General features: G+C 40.3%; 1 protein-coding gene across 1 annotated transcript in view; it reads right to left on the minus strand.

Annotated features, from left to right (window-relative positions):
• The window catches only part of LOC124555301 (host cell factor 1-like), a 259,704-nt gene that overhangs the window by 52,892 nt on the left and 189,084 nt on the right, over positions 1–17,728 (minus strand).

A 17,728-nucleotide genomic window follows, 5' to 3' on the forward strand; every position in this document is an offset into this window, starting at 1 on the left:
CTGCTGATGCATGGGCAACAGTTGCATTAAAAAGCACACTAATAATAGTTTATTTATCTACTGATACTTAATGCCTTTACCTGGCAGTATTATTGATGAGGACAATCTCATCCTTCACCTGATTACAGGTTTGTGGTGGAAAAATGGAGAGAAAAGGATACTGCAAAAGATTAGCAACATATAGGTAATGTTTATTAACAGAACATTTTCTTAAAAAAGTTAAAAATATTACTTATAGGAACTGGAAGTAAATTCATAAGACTCACATGGAGATGGTATTGAGATAAATTAAATTATCTTTTCCTTGCAATTACTTCAGACAAATGTCAACTACCAGCAAAATAGTCTCATTTGCATTTTTTTCAAACATGTTGTGTGCATTTAGTTGACATGGAGAAATTCAAATCTTGTACTGTCATAAGTGTCTGTTGTGAAGCTTATCACCTACATCAATTCATCCACATATTAACATATAAAAAGAGACTACTCCTTCACTTTCAAACAGCTAAGACCTGGTTGGACAAATTCAAACAAGCAGGACTTGTGTGTTCAAGAATGTTCCACATGAAAATGTTTCAAAACAGTAGGCACAGATAAAAGCCAGTGGGAAGTACACAATGTGGTAATGGACAGTCAGCACTCTAAGGTGTACGAAATTGCTGGTGCCAGCATAAGGATATATATGGAGAGACCCCAGTAAAATTTACACCATTAACAACAACAACCGTTTGTACAAGGTGGGTGCCACATTTATTGAAAGCTAACCAAAAGTAAACAGAAAACAAATTTTTCAGCATGGGTTTCGAAAAAGACGGTTGTGTGAAACCGAGCTCGCGCTATTCGTCCACGAGACTCAGAGGGCCATAGACACGGGTTCACAGGTAGATGCCGTGTTTCTTGACTTCCGCAAGGCGTTCGATACAGTTCCCCCCATTCGTTTAATGAACAAAGTAAGAGCATATGGACTATCAGACCAGTTGTGTGATTGGATTGAAGAGTTCCTAGATAACAGAACGCAACATGGTATTCTCAATGGAGAGAAGTCTTCTGAAGTAAGAGTGATTTCAGGTGTGCCGCAGGGGAGTGTCATAGGACCGTTGCTATTCACAATATACATAAATGACCTTGTGGATGACATTGGAAGTTCACTGAGGCTTTTTGCAGATGATGCTGTGGTGTATCGAGAGGTTTTAACAATGGAAAATTGTACTGAAATGCAGGAGGATCTGCAGCGAATTGACGCATGGTGCAGGGAATGGCAATTGAATCTCAATGTAGACAAGTGTAATGTGCTGCAAAAACATAGAAAGATAGATCCCTCATCATTTAGCTACAAAATAGCAGGTTAGCAACTGGAAGCAGTTAATTCCATAAATTATCTGGGAGTACACATTAGGAGTGATTTAAAATGGAATGATCATATAAAGTTGATCGTCGGTAAAGCAGATGCCAGACTGAGATTCATTGGAAGAATCCTAAGGAAATGCAATCCAAAAACAAAGGAAGTAGGTTACAGTACGCTTCTTCGCCCACTGCTTGAATACTGCTCAGCAGTGTGAGATCCGTACCAGATAGGGTTGATAGAAGAGATAGAGAAGATCCAACGGAGAGCAGCGCGCTTCGTTACAGGATCATTTAGTAACCGCGAAAGCGTTACGGAGATGATAGATAAACTCCAGTGGAAGACTCTGCAGGAGAGATGCTCAGTAGCTCGGTATGGGCTACTGCAATTTAAATTTAGCACATTTTGCGATGTGTGCAGGATCACCAGAGACAGTACCCTGATTGTGGGGAAAAATGGGGGGGCTGTATGCTCAAATCACTTAACACTGTTATATAACCCCCACAGGAGAGACGCTCAGTAGCTCAGTACGGGCTTTTGTTAAAGTTTCGAGAACATACCTTCACCGAAGAGTCAAGCAGTATATTGCTCCCTCCTACGTATATCTCGCGAAGAGACCATAAGGATAAAATCAGAGAGATTAGAGCCCACACAGAAGCATACCGACAATCCTTCTTTCCACAAACAATACGAGACTGGAATAGATGGGAGAACCGATAGAGGTACTCAGGGTACCCTCTGCCACACACCATCACGTGGCTTGCAGAGTATGGATGTAGATGGTTTGAAATATCTGAAAAAATAATCCAACTGTTTTTGTGCACCTACTATTTGTCATAGACGAAATTGCATTAATCACCTCACACGATCAATAGACGGCAGTGAATATAAATCAATGGCCCTAACACAAAAAATGGCCAAATCAATGTCAACTGCCACATCATTGTTTCCGTGATTCTTACCTTTCTAAAGGAGAAAAAATAAGTTGTCTATAATATCAAGTTTTTCATGGTTATCTGGGTCAAAAAATATGATGGTAGAGGCCTGAATCGCAAAAGAAAGATGATGTTCTGTCCTTAGAAGAAAATACCTCCCACAAAAATCCTTTGGCAGTGAGAAAACTGAGGTATTCGAAGTATGAACTGTTGGAAAATCCACTTTATTCAATGAATTTGGCACCCTTTGAATGCTACATCACCCTATATCTATAGTAAATTAGGTCTGAAAAGCTTTTGAGCCAAATGAAGAGGTTCTGGTAACAACAGTTGGGTGTTTTGCAGGCCTCTCAGAACAGTACTTCAGAAAAGGAATCTGCTCACTGGAAAAACGTTCAACAAAGTACATTGACTTAAAAAATTCCACTGACAGGCTCAAAAATTTCACCTTTTCCGTCATGTGCAAACCATGCAACTGTGTATTTCAACAACAATTGTTCAGATACTCATTGCTAATTGGTATTCATCCTGAATTAAAATTACGTGCCAATTCATGTATTAATTCAGTTTACATTTGCAGAGTCGATCTACTATACAAACTTTAATCTATGGCATAATTTCATATAATCCATTGATTGTGTTCATTATGTTTCCTACCTAGATGAAATTTTGGCAATTAACAGATCTCTGATGAGACTGATATATGTAACTTTTTGTATTAGCCTTTGCATTTCACAAATCATCATCATCTTCTTCTTCTTCTTCTCCTCCTCCTCCTCCTCCTCCTCCTCCTCCTCCTCGAATGGCAACTTGCCATAAATATGCAAGTATGGACAAAGATGCAAATTTAGAAAGAAGACAAACAAATGTCTGTATTGTGATGACACTTATGTTATTTTTATGTGGGCACTGTTTTGAACTATAGTTGCACAAGACACTGGTGGAGGTCTGCCCCAGACTATCATGTTTACACTACTGACAAGAACAAGAAATTGCACCACAGCCATTGCTGAGTGCTTTGTGTACTCTGCTTTATTTTGGGTTGAGTGATGTTTTAGTTTTCTTATTTTGAAATGAGTGAAGAGACTAACCCTGGCATCAGAAGGTATAAGTGATCCATATGACCAATAAAGAGTTCTACTGCTGTTGCAGAAGCACAAATTGTCAGTGTAGGTTCTCAGCTCTGCAAAAGGGAGGTAGGGTTTCTCCTGCACTGTCCCTCTCCATGAAGGCAGTCTAAGTACTTGTATGCTTACACTCAAAATTAACTGCTACATTAGTCAGCACTATAGCATTTCAGTACATGGCAGTATCCAAACAGTATGAGGAAGGGGGAACACTTCCCGCAATCCAAGTGCACAAGGATACATTTCAGCTGGACAAGGACAGACAAAGAGAATGCCCTTGCATTATTTAAAGCAACCATCATGCCATTTGTCGGAGATAATTTAGCACAACATCAGAAAACCTCTCTTGTTTACAAATGCAACTGCTGTATCTACAATTTTTTACAGAGTTAAGCCATAGTCTTCCTTCCGTCTTTATTTGACTATAATTCTAAATGACAATCCTCATTTACTTCTTACCTTGAATTCAAAAGACGTCTTCATAGCACAACATTTACATATTTTTTTAAGGCCAGATTGTTGCATAAAACATTAGACACAAGAAGCCTAGAGTAACAGTATGTCACAACTGACCAGACATAGACTAAAGGCGGCAATAACTGGAGAAAGTGACAAACAGTACAGGGAAAGTAAGACTGATATACCACATTTTCCACTGTATCAGACTGAACACACTAACACTTCACTTCAGTTGTGACATTTACTATGTAGATATTTCTCGAAACAGATAATTACTCTGTCAACTATAGTCACAAATAAATTCCGTGCAACTGGTGGCATTTTGCAATTCTCCATCACAGTACAGTTTTGGTCATTCCTGCAGTCACAAGGGATAAATTATTATACTTATCATACAGGGTGTTTCAAAAATGACTGGTATATTTGAAACGGCAATAAAAACTAAACGAGCAGCGATAGAAATACACCGTTTGTTGCAATATGCTTGGGACAACAGTACATTTTCAGGCAGACAAACTTTCGAAATTACAGTAGTTACAATTTTCAACAACAGATGGTGCTGCAAGTGTTGTGAAAGATATAGAAGACAACGCAGTCTGTGGGTGCGCCATTCTGTACGTTGTCTTTCTGCTGTAAGCGTGTGCTGTTCACAACGTGCAAGTGTGCTGTAGACAACATGGTTTATTCCATAGAACAGAGGATTTTTCTGGTGTTGGAATTCCACCGCCTAGAACACAGTGTTGTTGCAACAAGACGAAGTTTTCAACGGAGGTTTAATGTAACCAAAGGACCGAAAAGCGATACAATAAAGGATCTAGAATGAGATTTCACTCTGCAGCGGAGTGTGCGCTGATATGAAACTTCCTGGCAGATTAAAACTGTGTGCCCGACCGAGACTCGAACTCGGGACCTTTGCCTTTCGCGGGCAAGTGCTCTACCAACGAGCTACCGAAGCACGACTCACGCCCGGTACTCACAGCTTTACTTCTGCCAGTACCTCGTCTCCTACCTTCCAAACTTTACAGAAGCTCTCCTGCGAACCTGCAGAACTAGCACTCCTGAAAGAAAGGATATTGCGGAGACATGGCTTAGCCACGGCCTGGGGGATGTTCCAGAATGAGATTTTCACTCTGCAGCGGAGTGTGCGCTGATATGAAACTTCCTGGCAGATTAAAACTGTATGCCCAACCGAGACTCGAACTCGGGACCTTTGCCTTTCGCGGGCAAGTGCTCTACCAACGAGCTACCGAAGCACGACTCACGCCCGGTACTCACAGCTTTACTTCTGCCAGTACCTCGTCTCCTACCTTCCAAACTTTACAGAAGCTCTCCTGCGAACCTGCAGAACTAGCACTCCTGAAAGAAAGGATATTGCGGAGACATGGCTTAGCCACGGCCTGGGGGATGTTCCAGAATGAGATTTTCACTCTGCAGCGGAGTGTGCGCTGATATGAAACTTCCTGGCAGATTAAAACTGTATGCCCAACCGAGACTCGAACTCGGGACCTTTGCCTTTCGCGGGCAAGTGCTCTACCAACGAGCTACCGAAGCACGACTCGCGCCTCACGCCCGGTACTCACAGCTTTACTTCTGCCAGTACCTCGTCTCCTACCTTCCAAACTTTACAGAAGCTCTCCTGCGAACCTGCAGAACTAGCACTCCTGAAAGAAAGGATATTGCAGAGACATGGCTTAGCCACAGCCTGGGGGATGTTTCCAGAATGAGATTTTCACTCTGCAGCGGAGTGTGCACTGATATGAAACTTCCTGGCAGATAAAGGATCTGTTTGAAAAATTTCAACGGACTGGGAACGTGACGGATGAACGTGCTGGAAAGGTAGGGCGACCGCGTACGGCAACCACAGAGGGCAACGCGCAGCTAGTGCAGCAGGTGATCCAACAGCGGCCTCGGGTTTCCGTTCGCCGTGTTGCAGCTGCGGTCCAAATGACGCCAACGTCCACGTATCGTCTCATGTGCCAGAGTTTACACCTCTATCCATACAAAATTCAAACGCGGCAACCCCTCAGCGCCGCTACCATTGCTGCACGAGAGACATTCGCTAACGATATAGTGCACAGGAATGATGACGGCGATATGCATGTGGGCAGCATTTGGTTTACTGACGAAGCTTATTTTTACCTGGACGGCTTCGTCAATAAACAGAACTGGCGCATATGGGGAACCGAAAAGCCCCATGTTGCAGTCCCATTGTCCCTGCATCCCCAAAAAGTACTGGTCTGGGCCGCCATTTCTTCCAAAGGAATCATTGGCCCATTTTTCAGATCCGAAACGATTACTGCATCACGCTATCTGGACATTCTTCGTGAATTTGTGGCGGTACAAACTGCCTTAGACGACACTGCGAACACCTCGAGGTTTATGCAAGATGGTGCCCGGCCACATCGCACGGCCGACGTCTTTAATTTCCTGAATGAATATTTCGATGATCGTGTGATTGCTTTGGACTATCCGAAACATACAGGAGGCGGCGTGGATTGGCCTCCCTATTCGCCAGACATGAACCCCTGTGACTTCTTTCTGTGGGGACACTTGAAAGACCAGGTGTACCGCCATAATCCAGAAACAATTGAACAGCTGAAGCAGTACATCTCATCTGCATGTGAAGCCATTACGCCAGACACGTTGTCAAAGGTTTCGGGTAATTTCATTCAGAGACTACGCCATATTATTGCTACGCATGGTGGATATGTGGAAAATATCGTACTATAGAGTTTCCCAGACTGCAGCGCCATCTGTTGTTGAAAATTGTAACTACTGTAATTTCGAAAGTTTGTCTGCCTGAAAATGTACTGTTGTCCCAAGCATATTGCAACAAACGGTGTATTTCTATCGCTGCTCGTTTAGTTTTTATTACCGTTTCAAATATACCGGTCATTTTTGAAACACCCTGTATGACATGTATCTTCAAACACAATCTCAAGCAAAAATTATGATCTACCTGTGAAACATATGGAAGAAAGAATGGGCGAAGGAAAATGTGGGAGGAAGAGGATAGGCAGGAAGAAGGGGATGAGGGGATGGGCAGGAGGAAGGGAACAAGGGGAAAGGCGGAAAGAAGTGAAGTGAGGAATAGGAATGGAAAAAGGCAGGATGAAGGTAGTAATAAGCCATACACAATGATAAAAATGAATAACAGGTTGCAAATCCTTTCACACGGTCACAGCAATAACTTATAACAGGATGTTCACCAGTTTAGATTTGTGAATTTGAGGAAGAGTACAGAATACCAATGCGCACACAATGGAGTTGGACAATGTACAAAAATCAAGTTACAGGACAGAAGCGAGTCAGGTGACAACATTAATAAGAGATTGAAAAATCCTGAATGGAATACTGACTACAGAAAGACTAAACATACTCGTTCTCAGCATAGTGGAAGTAATGAATTGTTAACAGTGCTCCGTCAATTGTGCAGACTGATGAGAACAACACATGACGAGAACAACACAAAGTCAGCAAACATGACAAAGAGCAGGCTGCTAAAGAAAGAGAATCATTGGCATAATAATAATGATTCAAGGATGAAGCCACTGTCAACATAACGTGTGCAAGAGATGGCAATAAGAAGGCTAGAATAGTTGCCTACCAATAGTTGAAAGACATGTGGGGGGAGGGGGAGGGGGAGGGGGAGGGGGAGGAGGAGGAGGAGGAGAAGAAGAAGAAAATTATGAGATAGAACAAGTGGAGTTTTTCAAGGGTGACTAGTTCTAAATCTGAGCTGATTTGTGGGCACAAGCTTTTCTCTGTCAACAAAATGTATCATATTTGAACTTTGAATATGCTCAAGACTTCTGCAGCAAACTGACATAAATGGTAATGGCCTGGAACATGTAACTAAACTCAGACCAACACATTCATATAATAAGAGATGGCTGGCACCCAGGTTCCCATAAAACAAAACTTCGGGGAAAAAAAATTTCATGTCCTATTTAAAGGAATTACTCCTTTTCATGGAGCCATACCAATATTCACCTTAAACAACTTGAAGAAAACAAGAAAAATCTCGATGGCCAGATGGAGATCTGAAACTTGCTCTGCTTATGTATGAGTCTAGTGCCTTAGCCCTCAACCATCTCACCTGATATTAGCAGAATGGAATAGGAAGTGTATGTGTTTTATACTTTGGAAAAGGAGCTATCTGTATTAGATCCAACTTCCCATATCTTTCATTTTCAAGAGAGTGCTGGATAAAGCGTTTGGTGAAGAACTGTGTAAAGGATCAAAATCATTAGTTCATCTCATTATAGCAGAAGGCATAACACCACACCCAGAGATGATGAAAATACGAGCTAATGTTTCGCAGAATGCACCACCAAGTGAAAAGAGGAGGCTACTTTTGTTCAGTATGCCCAAGGACTTACATTAAACAGAAGCTAAGCCTACAAACTGCAATAGCATACTCTTATTAAGGAATAGAATTATTCCAGTTGATAGACAAGAGGAGCAAGAGACTATGAGTGTTGGAACTGACAAAAACAGCACTCACAGACTAAAAAGGGACCTTCATAAGTGATCTGTGCACTACATGAGTTAAGATATTATCTACTGTAAAGTAAGAGTTCATGTTTAAGAAGAACATAAGATTTAGGTTTAACATCCTTTTCACAGCAAGCTTAGGTTGGAGAATGGTGGTCCCTATGGTAGAGCTAAGCCAATTTCCTGTCCCATCCTGGAATTTGATTTAAAAGATTTAAGGAAATCACTGGGAACCTAAATCTGCAACACCAGACAGGGATTTGAATTGCTGTCCTCCTGAATAAGTGTCCAATGTCTTAACACAGTGTCACTTCGGTCGGTGGTTCGTGTATAGTCACAATGTAAGGCACTGCCATTCACACAGTGTTAAGGATTTACATAAGGTAAAGCTATCATCAAACCAAAGATTAAATGAAAACCACAGAAGTCACAGTATCCATGAACCACAAGCTGGAAATGAATTGCCTTCATTGGCAGTCCTTCCACATCAAATGAAGCAATGAACCTATTTACAATACTGATATACTGATTGTTTTGTTGAATAACTACACTCCAAATAGGAAAGTTCCCTCAATATCGGTTTGCAAAAGCGAGCCACTCTGCAAAGCCAGACCACAATATGTACACCTCTGGTCCACGGGACAGGCTGACAAGTGGTTACAGTCATCAGGACATAGACCACACAACAACTAATAATGAACATCTGAGCACAATTTAATTTCAGTCTGTGCTCAATGATTTGTTGCCCCCTATTGTTGGTGAAAATGGACACAATTCTTGATAAATTACTGAAAAAACAGATAGGAACAGCACATCATTTGGATAATCCCTATTCCAAAGCACCTCTCATCAAATAACACAGCTCAACAAATGCCAAAAGACATCATGTGCATTTGCTGAACTTACAACTCAGAATAGTAGAGCATGGGGAAATATGTTCACAAGACAATTGAACTTGAAAAAGCAGACCACATTCAATAAATTTCCAGTAAAAAGGCAAATCCTTTGCAGTTGACATAATGTGATTTAGTGTGCTAATTCAGGCAAACAATAAATCATCAGTACAGGATGGCCAGAACAGCATAAACACAAGCAGTGCTTTCTGTAATGTTGAAATTTGGTAAAAGTGAAGGCATAAACACAGATAACACAGGGAAGAAAAAGTTTGGTTCAATATCCAAATTCATTAAATGAACAAACTCAGGTCAGACACGGACTGGGTGTGAAGTCAGCCACATCCTTTTTGAAGGAACCACTCTGGAATTTGTCTTCAGAGATTTAGGGGAAACCACAAGATACTTAAATCTGGAGAAGGAGAGGGGGGGGCACATCTGTTTTTTGTCGATTTGAGGCCAACGCCTTGAAGGGTCTCAGAAATGGTGCCGAGTAACCATAATCATTACACTGGGTACAAACAATATTGACATTGTTTAATACTTATATATTTGTGAGCATATGGCAATTTGTTTGAAACAGATAAAAATGAAGTATTGTATGAAATCCAGTGCGAATCCGTCATGCATGTACTATGCAAATTTATACTGGTATGTATACACATAGTGGAAGATATTGACGATGGTTAGTAAATAAGTTAATTAGTGAATAGGAGTGGGAGAGGAACACATCACTGCTGCAAGAAGTACACCTGTGCGCACACACACACACACACACACACACACACACACACACACACACACTAGGTACTTGTAAACTCTTGTGCTTGCAATTGCAAACTTTTCAACTAGAACACTGTAGGTCACAAAGGTACATAGGGATGCTCATGGTGTGATTCAGTAATTGTAAAAGCAAAATAATAATAACTGTGATGCATGGGTTGATCGTCAGGCAGACTGGCAATGTGTGTCACACCTGTAGCCTAACCTGGAAGGTGTTACATCAGCAGATGACAGAACTTCAATCACTGATACTGACTAGGCCAGCATGAGGCAGTCCGCAGCTCGTGGTCTAGTGGCTAGTGTTACTGCCTCTGGATCATGGGGTCCCGGGTTGGGGATTTTCTCTGCCCGTGGACTGGGTGTTTGTGTTATCATCATCATCATCAGCATCATCATCATTAGCAGCAGCAGCAGCAGCAGCAGGAGGCAGTGCGAGCGTTGCTAGAGGTTACCGACCCTTTACACCTGTCAGCTTCTGCAGGCCGCATGATCACAAATATTTCCTCAGTATCTATACACAGCCTGGGTATTTAGGGCAGGGTAGCGCAGCGCTACTTGAAGTGAGTCTTCCATCGAGCTCTGGGCCAAACAGTGACTGCACTCACAGTCCTTCAATCAGAACTTTCACTACAAATAATGCTGTGCCGCACCAGCCACTGTTGGCTAAGGGAGCTGCCAGTGTGTGCCTTCACTATAACCAAGATGTGGTCTCTGCATAGGAGTCGGCAAGAACTTGGGTATCCGTATCTTCGTACATTGTTGTTCTGTCATGTGAATCTCAGACTGTATATTGTTCCGCTACCAAGTGAATCTCAGACTTTGGCCCTCCATTATGCAAGTCTTCAGACTGGTGTAAATCAGGCTGGTTTTAATTTATACTGATCCAAAAAAACCATGCTTTCTTTAAAACAAAAACCAAAAAAACTTAACTATATTTAACTGTGAAAATTTAATTAACATACAAAATATTGCATAGCTAGCCTTACACAAATGAAAGAGAGCAATCATATTTAGCGGAAACAACTATCTACTGTCACAAGAATTTATTTTATTAATACTGGGTTTGAATTGTTCTTGCACTACAAAAAACAAAGTTAAATAACATTTACACTTCCAGAAAAAAACTAATTTGTTATATAATCATAATGACTGTAAAGTACAATTTACTACTTTTTGGAAGCATGCAGAAATTTTTAGATCTTCACTAATTTCTCGGGTCTTTTCTCTCCTAAATTATGTCTTAATTTTGACCAAACAAGCCTGTAGGAGGAGAAAATTCTCCAATGGATGTAGTGCTGACAGTGCAAGAAAACAGGTACTTATAAAGTAGTTATAAGAATGGGGTAGTGTTTTGAATAAATCAATCACAACAATTTAAATTGAACTATTTAATCAACCCAAAAGTAACTATTGTTTCATCTTTTTTTATAAACAAAATATAATTGCCCAATGTTATATGTGTATGTACATTTGATCTACTTCTTGTTTTGGTAACCACTATTGTTGAAAGTAATTCTTATATGTGAATATATGGTTTTGTATAATGGAATAAAATAGAGACAGCAGACAGGCTAGGCCAAAATTAATGTGAGCATATACACTGAAGCGCCAAAGAAACTGGTATAGGCATGCATATTCAAATACGGAGATATGTAAACAGGCAGAATACGGAACTCTGGTCAGCAACGCCTATATAAGACAACAAGTATCTGGTGCAGTTGTTCGATTGGTTATTACTGCTAAAATGGCAGGTTATCAAGATTGATGTGAGTTTGAATGTGGTTTGTCAGCGCACGAGCGATGGTACACAGCATCTCCGATGTAGCATTTAAGTGGGGATTTTCCTGTACTACTATTTCACTAGTGAATATCAGGAATCCAGTAAAATATCAAATCTCTGACATCGCTGCAGCCGGAAAAAGATCCTGCAAGAATGGGACCAACATCAAATGAGGAGAATCATTCAACATGCCAGAAGTACAACCCTTCTGCAAATTGCTGCAGATTTCAGTGCTGGGCCGTCAACAAGAGTCAGCGTGTGAACCATTCAATGACACAACATCGATATGGGCTTTCAGAGCCAAAAGTCCACTCTTGTACCCTTGATGACTGCATGACACAAAGCTTTATGCCTCACCTGGGCCCGTCAACACCAACATTGGACTGTTGATGATTGGAAACATGTAGCCTTGTCTAATTTAGCCTAGTCTAATTTCAGATTGTGTCGACCAGATGGATGTGTACGGGTATGGAGCCAACCTCATGAATCCATGGACCCTGTATGTCAGCAGGAGACTGTTCAAGCTGGCGAAGGCTCTGTAATGGTGTGGGGTGTGTGCGCAGTTGGAGTGGTGTGGGACACCTGATATGTCTAGATACAGTTCTGACAGGTGACACGAACATAAGCATCCTGTTTGATCACCTGGACTCATTCATGCTCATTGTCCATTCAAATGGATTGGGGCAATTCCACCAGGAGAATGTGATACCCCACACACATCAAGAATTGCTACAGAGTGTCCCCAGGAACACTCTTGAGTTTAAACACTGCTGCTGGCCACCAAACTCTCCAGACATGAACATTATTGAGCTCATCTGGGATGCCTTGCAACATACTGTTCAGAAGCAATCTCCACCCCCTCGTACTCTATAACAGATTTATGGACAGCCTTGCAGAATTCATGGCGCCAATTCCTTCCTGCACTACTTCAGACATTAGTCAAGTCCATGCCACGTCATGTTGCAGTGCTTCTGCATGCTTGCAGGGGCCCCTATACGATATTAGGCAGGTGTACCAGTTTCTTTGGCTCTTCAGTGTAAATACTATGGTTGTAAGAACCGCACCAGTAGCTTGGATATCACGAAAAGTATTTTGAAGTTCTTTCTCTTCGTTACAGGCATCACCACTCATTTACCCACAAGTGTTATCATTCGCTATACCATGTACAAATATGTCAAAGTATTTCTGCAATTCTTAACAATCGTCCAATGATATACACTGAAGAGCCGAAGAAACTGGTACCTGCCTAATATTGTGTAGAGCCCCAGCGAGCACGCAGAAGTGCCACAACATGACATGGCATGGACTCGACTAATGTCTGAAGTAGTGCTGGAAGAAATTGACACCATGAATCCTGCAGGGCTGTCCATAAATATGTAAGAGTATGGAGGGGTGGAGATCTCTTCAGAACAGCACATAGCAAGGCATTCCAGATATGCTCAATAATGTTCCTGCCTGGGGAGTTTAGTGGCCAGTGGAAGTGTTTAAACTCAGAAGAGTGTTCCTTGTGCCACTATGTAGCAATTTGGGATGTGTGGGGTGTTACGCTGTTCTGCTAGAATTGCCCAAATCCATTGGAATGTACTATGGACTGAATGGATGCAAGTGATCAGACAAGATGCTTTGTATGTGTCTGCTGTCAGCGTCATACCTAGATGTATCAGGGGTCCCATATCACTCCAACTGCACATGCCTCACATCATTACAGAGCCTCCACCAGCTTGAATAGTCCCCTGTTGACATGCAGGGTCCATGGATTCACGAGGTTGTCTCCATACCCGTACACGCCCATCTTCTCGATACAATCTGAAACGAGACTTGTCTGACCTGGCAACATGTTTCCAGTCATCAACAGTCCAATGTTGGTGTTGACGAGCCAGGTGAGTCATAAAGCTTTGTGTCGTTCTATCATCAAGACTACACAAGTGTACCTTCAGCTCCGAAAGCCCGTATTAATGATATGTCACTGAATGGTTTACACGATGACACTTGTTGATGGCCCAGCATTGAAATCTGCAGCAATTTGCAGAAGGGTTGCACTTCTGCCACACTGAATGATTCTCTTCAGTCATCACTGGTCCCGTTGTTGCAGATCTTTTTCTGGCCCCAGCGATGTTGGAGATTTGATGTTTTGCCAGATTCCTGATATTCATGGTACACTCGTGAAATGGTCATACAGGGATTCCCCACTTCATAGCTACCTCGGAGATGGTGTGTCATCGCTCATGTGCCAACTATATAACACAACATTCAAACTCACTTAAATCTTGATAACCTGACATTGTAGCAGCAGTAACCAATCTAATAACTGCCCCAGACACTTGTTGTCTTATATAGGCGTTACCGACCGCAGTGCTGTATTCCGCCTGTTTACATATCTCTGTGTTTGAATATGCATGCCCATACCAGTTTCTTTGGTGCTTCAATGTACTTTGCAGTACACAACAGAATTGTCACCAAACAATCTTACAGAGCTGCTGATCCTGCCTGACAAATCGTTTGTGTACATCAGAGATCCTATCGTGCTTTCATGAGGTACATCCAATGTTGTTTTTATTTATGTATAATGTAGTGGATTATATTAGTCAAATATTCCTCAAGTCAATACATATTTGCTACGATACTCTGTACAACCTCAACTTTGTTAGTAATTGATGTGATTTTGGAAATCTAGGATGACAAAATCTTCCTCTTCACCTGCACGCATTATTTGCAAGATATTGTGTAAGACCAATGGAAGTTGTGTTCCACATTAGTGGCTTTCCTTGTATATGAACTGCTTTTGAGTATCTTCTTTTTCTTTTTTTTCTGTTTTTTTCTTCAAGAATATCATAATATTCTAGCCTACAAGTATGCCTCTGGATCCTGCAACAGACAAATGTCAGCAATATTGGTCTCTAATCCAATGCTGCTAATCTTTTATACTTTTTGTAAACAATAGTGACCTGCACTTTTTTCCAGCCCCACAGGACTACTTGCTACACACAGCATTCTTAATAAATAAGAGCTAGGAAAGGAGCTAGTTCCACAGCATATTCAATATAACATCTAACTGGAATGCATAACATGGATATCTCTCATTTGTGAGTGTTTGAGGTGGTGAAATATTGGTATGGTCTTATCTTCATACATGAATACATTTTTCCTCATACATGAATACATTTTTAATTTCCAAATTTCATATTTCTACTTTCTATCTAGTGTCTTCAGTTTCTAAACCAGACAGGCCAACGAGGAATTGGATGGAAGCTATGGACCCATTCATCAATGGCACATTATAGAATATTTGAACTAGCTCACCATTCTAATTTCAAATCTGAGACTAGTATTATACTGGTTGAAGTATGGAATGTTGAACACCTTTATGTTGTAGTTATGTAAGAGAGCTTGAAGAGGAGAAAGGGTCATTCTGTGTAATTTCACATGGGGTAATAAGGTGACCATTCCACAATTTAGTCATATCTAGTTCACCGATACCTACATGTATTAAGAGTAAAACTACCAAATAGCATTGTCCTAACTCTAATCATTTTTGGTATGTTCAGGTTTGAAGGCTCAAGGGTGTGTACCCACTCAATAGTCAGGCATCAATTTCCCTTTTTTGAGAGACCTACTATTCAGTAATGAGTTGATCTACTGACCTCAATTTTTATGCATCTAATATGTAGGCCACTAAGTTGATATGATTTATAAAAAGTAGGATCCATCACTCAGATTTTTTACAAAAAATGTTGAAGAATCACTTTTTCATGCTCTGCTTTAAATATATGATTTTTTTTTAAATCCTAACTGTGCCCAGGGGAATAGTACAGGCCTTAGTCTGTGCACTGTAACTCGTTAGCCCTAGTACTAAGTATAAATAACAATAAAAAGAAATTTTCATTGAAATTAGTATTTCTTACCTTCACCTAAAGACAACTCCATTCCAAAAACAACTCAAATTTCACGAACTTCAAAGTCCTGAGAAGTATGTAGACAGTTGAATATCAACTCGATCTTTTGCTGAAATGATTACGTATCTGGCAGCAAACTTAGTTGCAAAGTATTCTAATGCACTTTATTCATTGGCAAAAAATAAAACAAAAATGACACACACACACACACACACACACACACACACACACACACACACACACAGAGAAAATATATATATATATATATATATATATATATATATATATATATATATATATATATGCAGTACAGAGAATTGGTAAATAAAAGCTTATGAATTCCTTGATAAATTGTTTCTAAAATATTTTCGGTTGACCAGTGGATCATGACTAAACAGGTGGGAGCTGAAAACAATTATCAGTCACTTATTTTAATGTATATGTTGTATTTCACTGTTAAATGTCTTTTCAGTATAAAAAATTACAAGAGACAGCTTGGGTGCACAAACGTGGTGATATGTCCTCATTCTGTCATTATAAATTAAAAAAACAACTTCAGCGAAACAAAAGAAAAGATGCAAGCAGTAACGAGAGACATTAATCACTTCTTACGTATACACATCTTGATCTAAAAATGAAATGAGTTCATTAAAAAGGTGAAAAAGATGATTTTGCCATAGCACTTATTGTCGAGTTTATACAATTGTGCACTTTACTTTGTAATGATGGGACATCCATCTTACATACAACACTGGAGGAGGAGACCCAAACAGCACCTTTACAACTGGGCCAGGAAAGGAATTGTGATTCAGCAGGAGACATGCAGTTTATTGCAACATCTTTAAATTCATATGATACCCGGGAAATGTGTCCTTATGTACCAGTTTTCATCATATTTGAAAGCTATATATTACCCAACTCACAACTGTTCCAAAAAAGCTTTTTTTATGACTGTCAGTAGCAACAGTGCTCTCATTTGCATCCGTTGAGGGTCTCTTAATTAGAAATGTGTTTGTAGCAATGACTAGAAATGTATGATGCGATCATGTTCCTGGAACTGTCCTTATTGTACCGTACATGTGTTCCAAGAAACCTTCATACGATTTGATCTCTTGTGAATAAACAAAGAACATATTAATGCCCCATATATTGTGTAGAACTCTTTTCAGATTAATTAAAGTACGTCTTTTCTGCACATGAGTCTTTTATTTATCATCATAGGAACATAATCTTTCCTTCCTTGCATGAAGTATTCAAAAACTGCCATTTCTGTAAAGCATCAATATGTCTGCTCCACAATTTCAGGTAACCACTCCTGCATTCTGGAGAAACAGTTACACCACTACTGTCTAACTTTGCATACCATGTGTTCCATGACACCAACAGTAGATGCTACTCTGACAATGCTCCATGAAGGCGGAGCAAGAGATTAAACTGGAATCAGTTCACTGCGAGTTGAATTCTACATTTATGATTGAGGAGCTCCATTACATTGGATAATTGTTGCACTGTTCACACAGGCCTTCCACAAAATACAGGGCATTAATATGTTCTTTGTTTCTTTGCAGATCAAGTCAAATGAAGGTTTCTTGGAATACAGGCACAGTACACAGTACAATGAGGTCAGTTCTGGGAACACTATTGCACCACGCATTTCTACCCACTGATACTAACATTTTTCTAATGATGAGAGAGTCAGCAGATGCAAATGGGAGAAGTGCTGCTATGGCAGTTTATGAAAATGCTTTGCGAGAACAGCCGCAAGTCGAGCAGCATGAGACTTTCAAATACGATGAAAATTAGTTTTAAAAATACAATTTCCTTCTTTATATTTGAACTTGTTTATGAAACCATTCTTTGCAGAATTCTTATACCCATATATACTGGTATATATGTAAAAAGTTGTTAATGTCTCTCATTACTGCTTGAATCTTTCCTTTTGTTTCACTGAAGTTGTCTTTTTAATTTACAGTAACAGAATAAGGACGTATCATCACATTTGTGAATCCAAGTTCTCTC

Source organism: Schistocerca americana, chromosome X (assembly GCF_021461395.2).
Source record: "Schistocerca americana isolate TAMUIC-IGC-003095 chromosome X, iqSchAmer2.1, whole genome shotgun sequence".
NCBI classification, from domain to species: domain Eukaryota; kingdom Metazoa; phylum Arthropoda; class Insecta; order Orthoptera; family Acrididae; genus Schistocerca; species Schistocerca americana.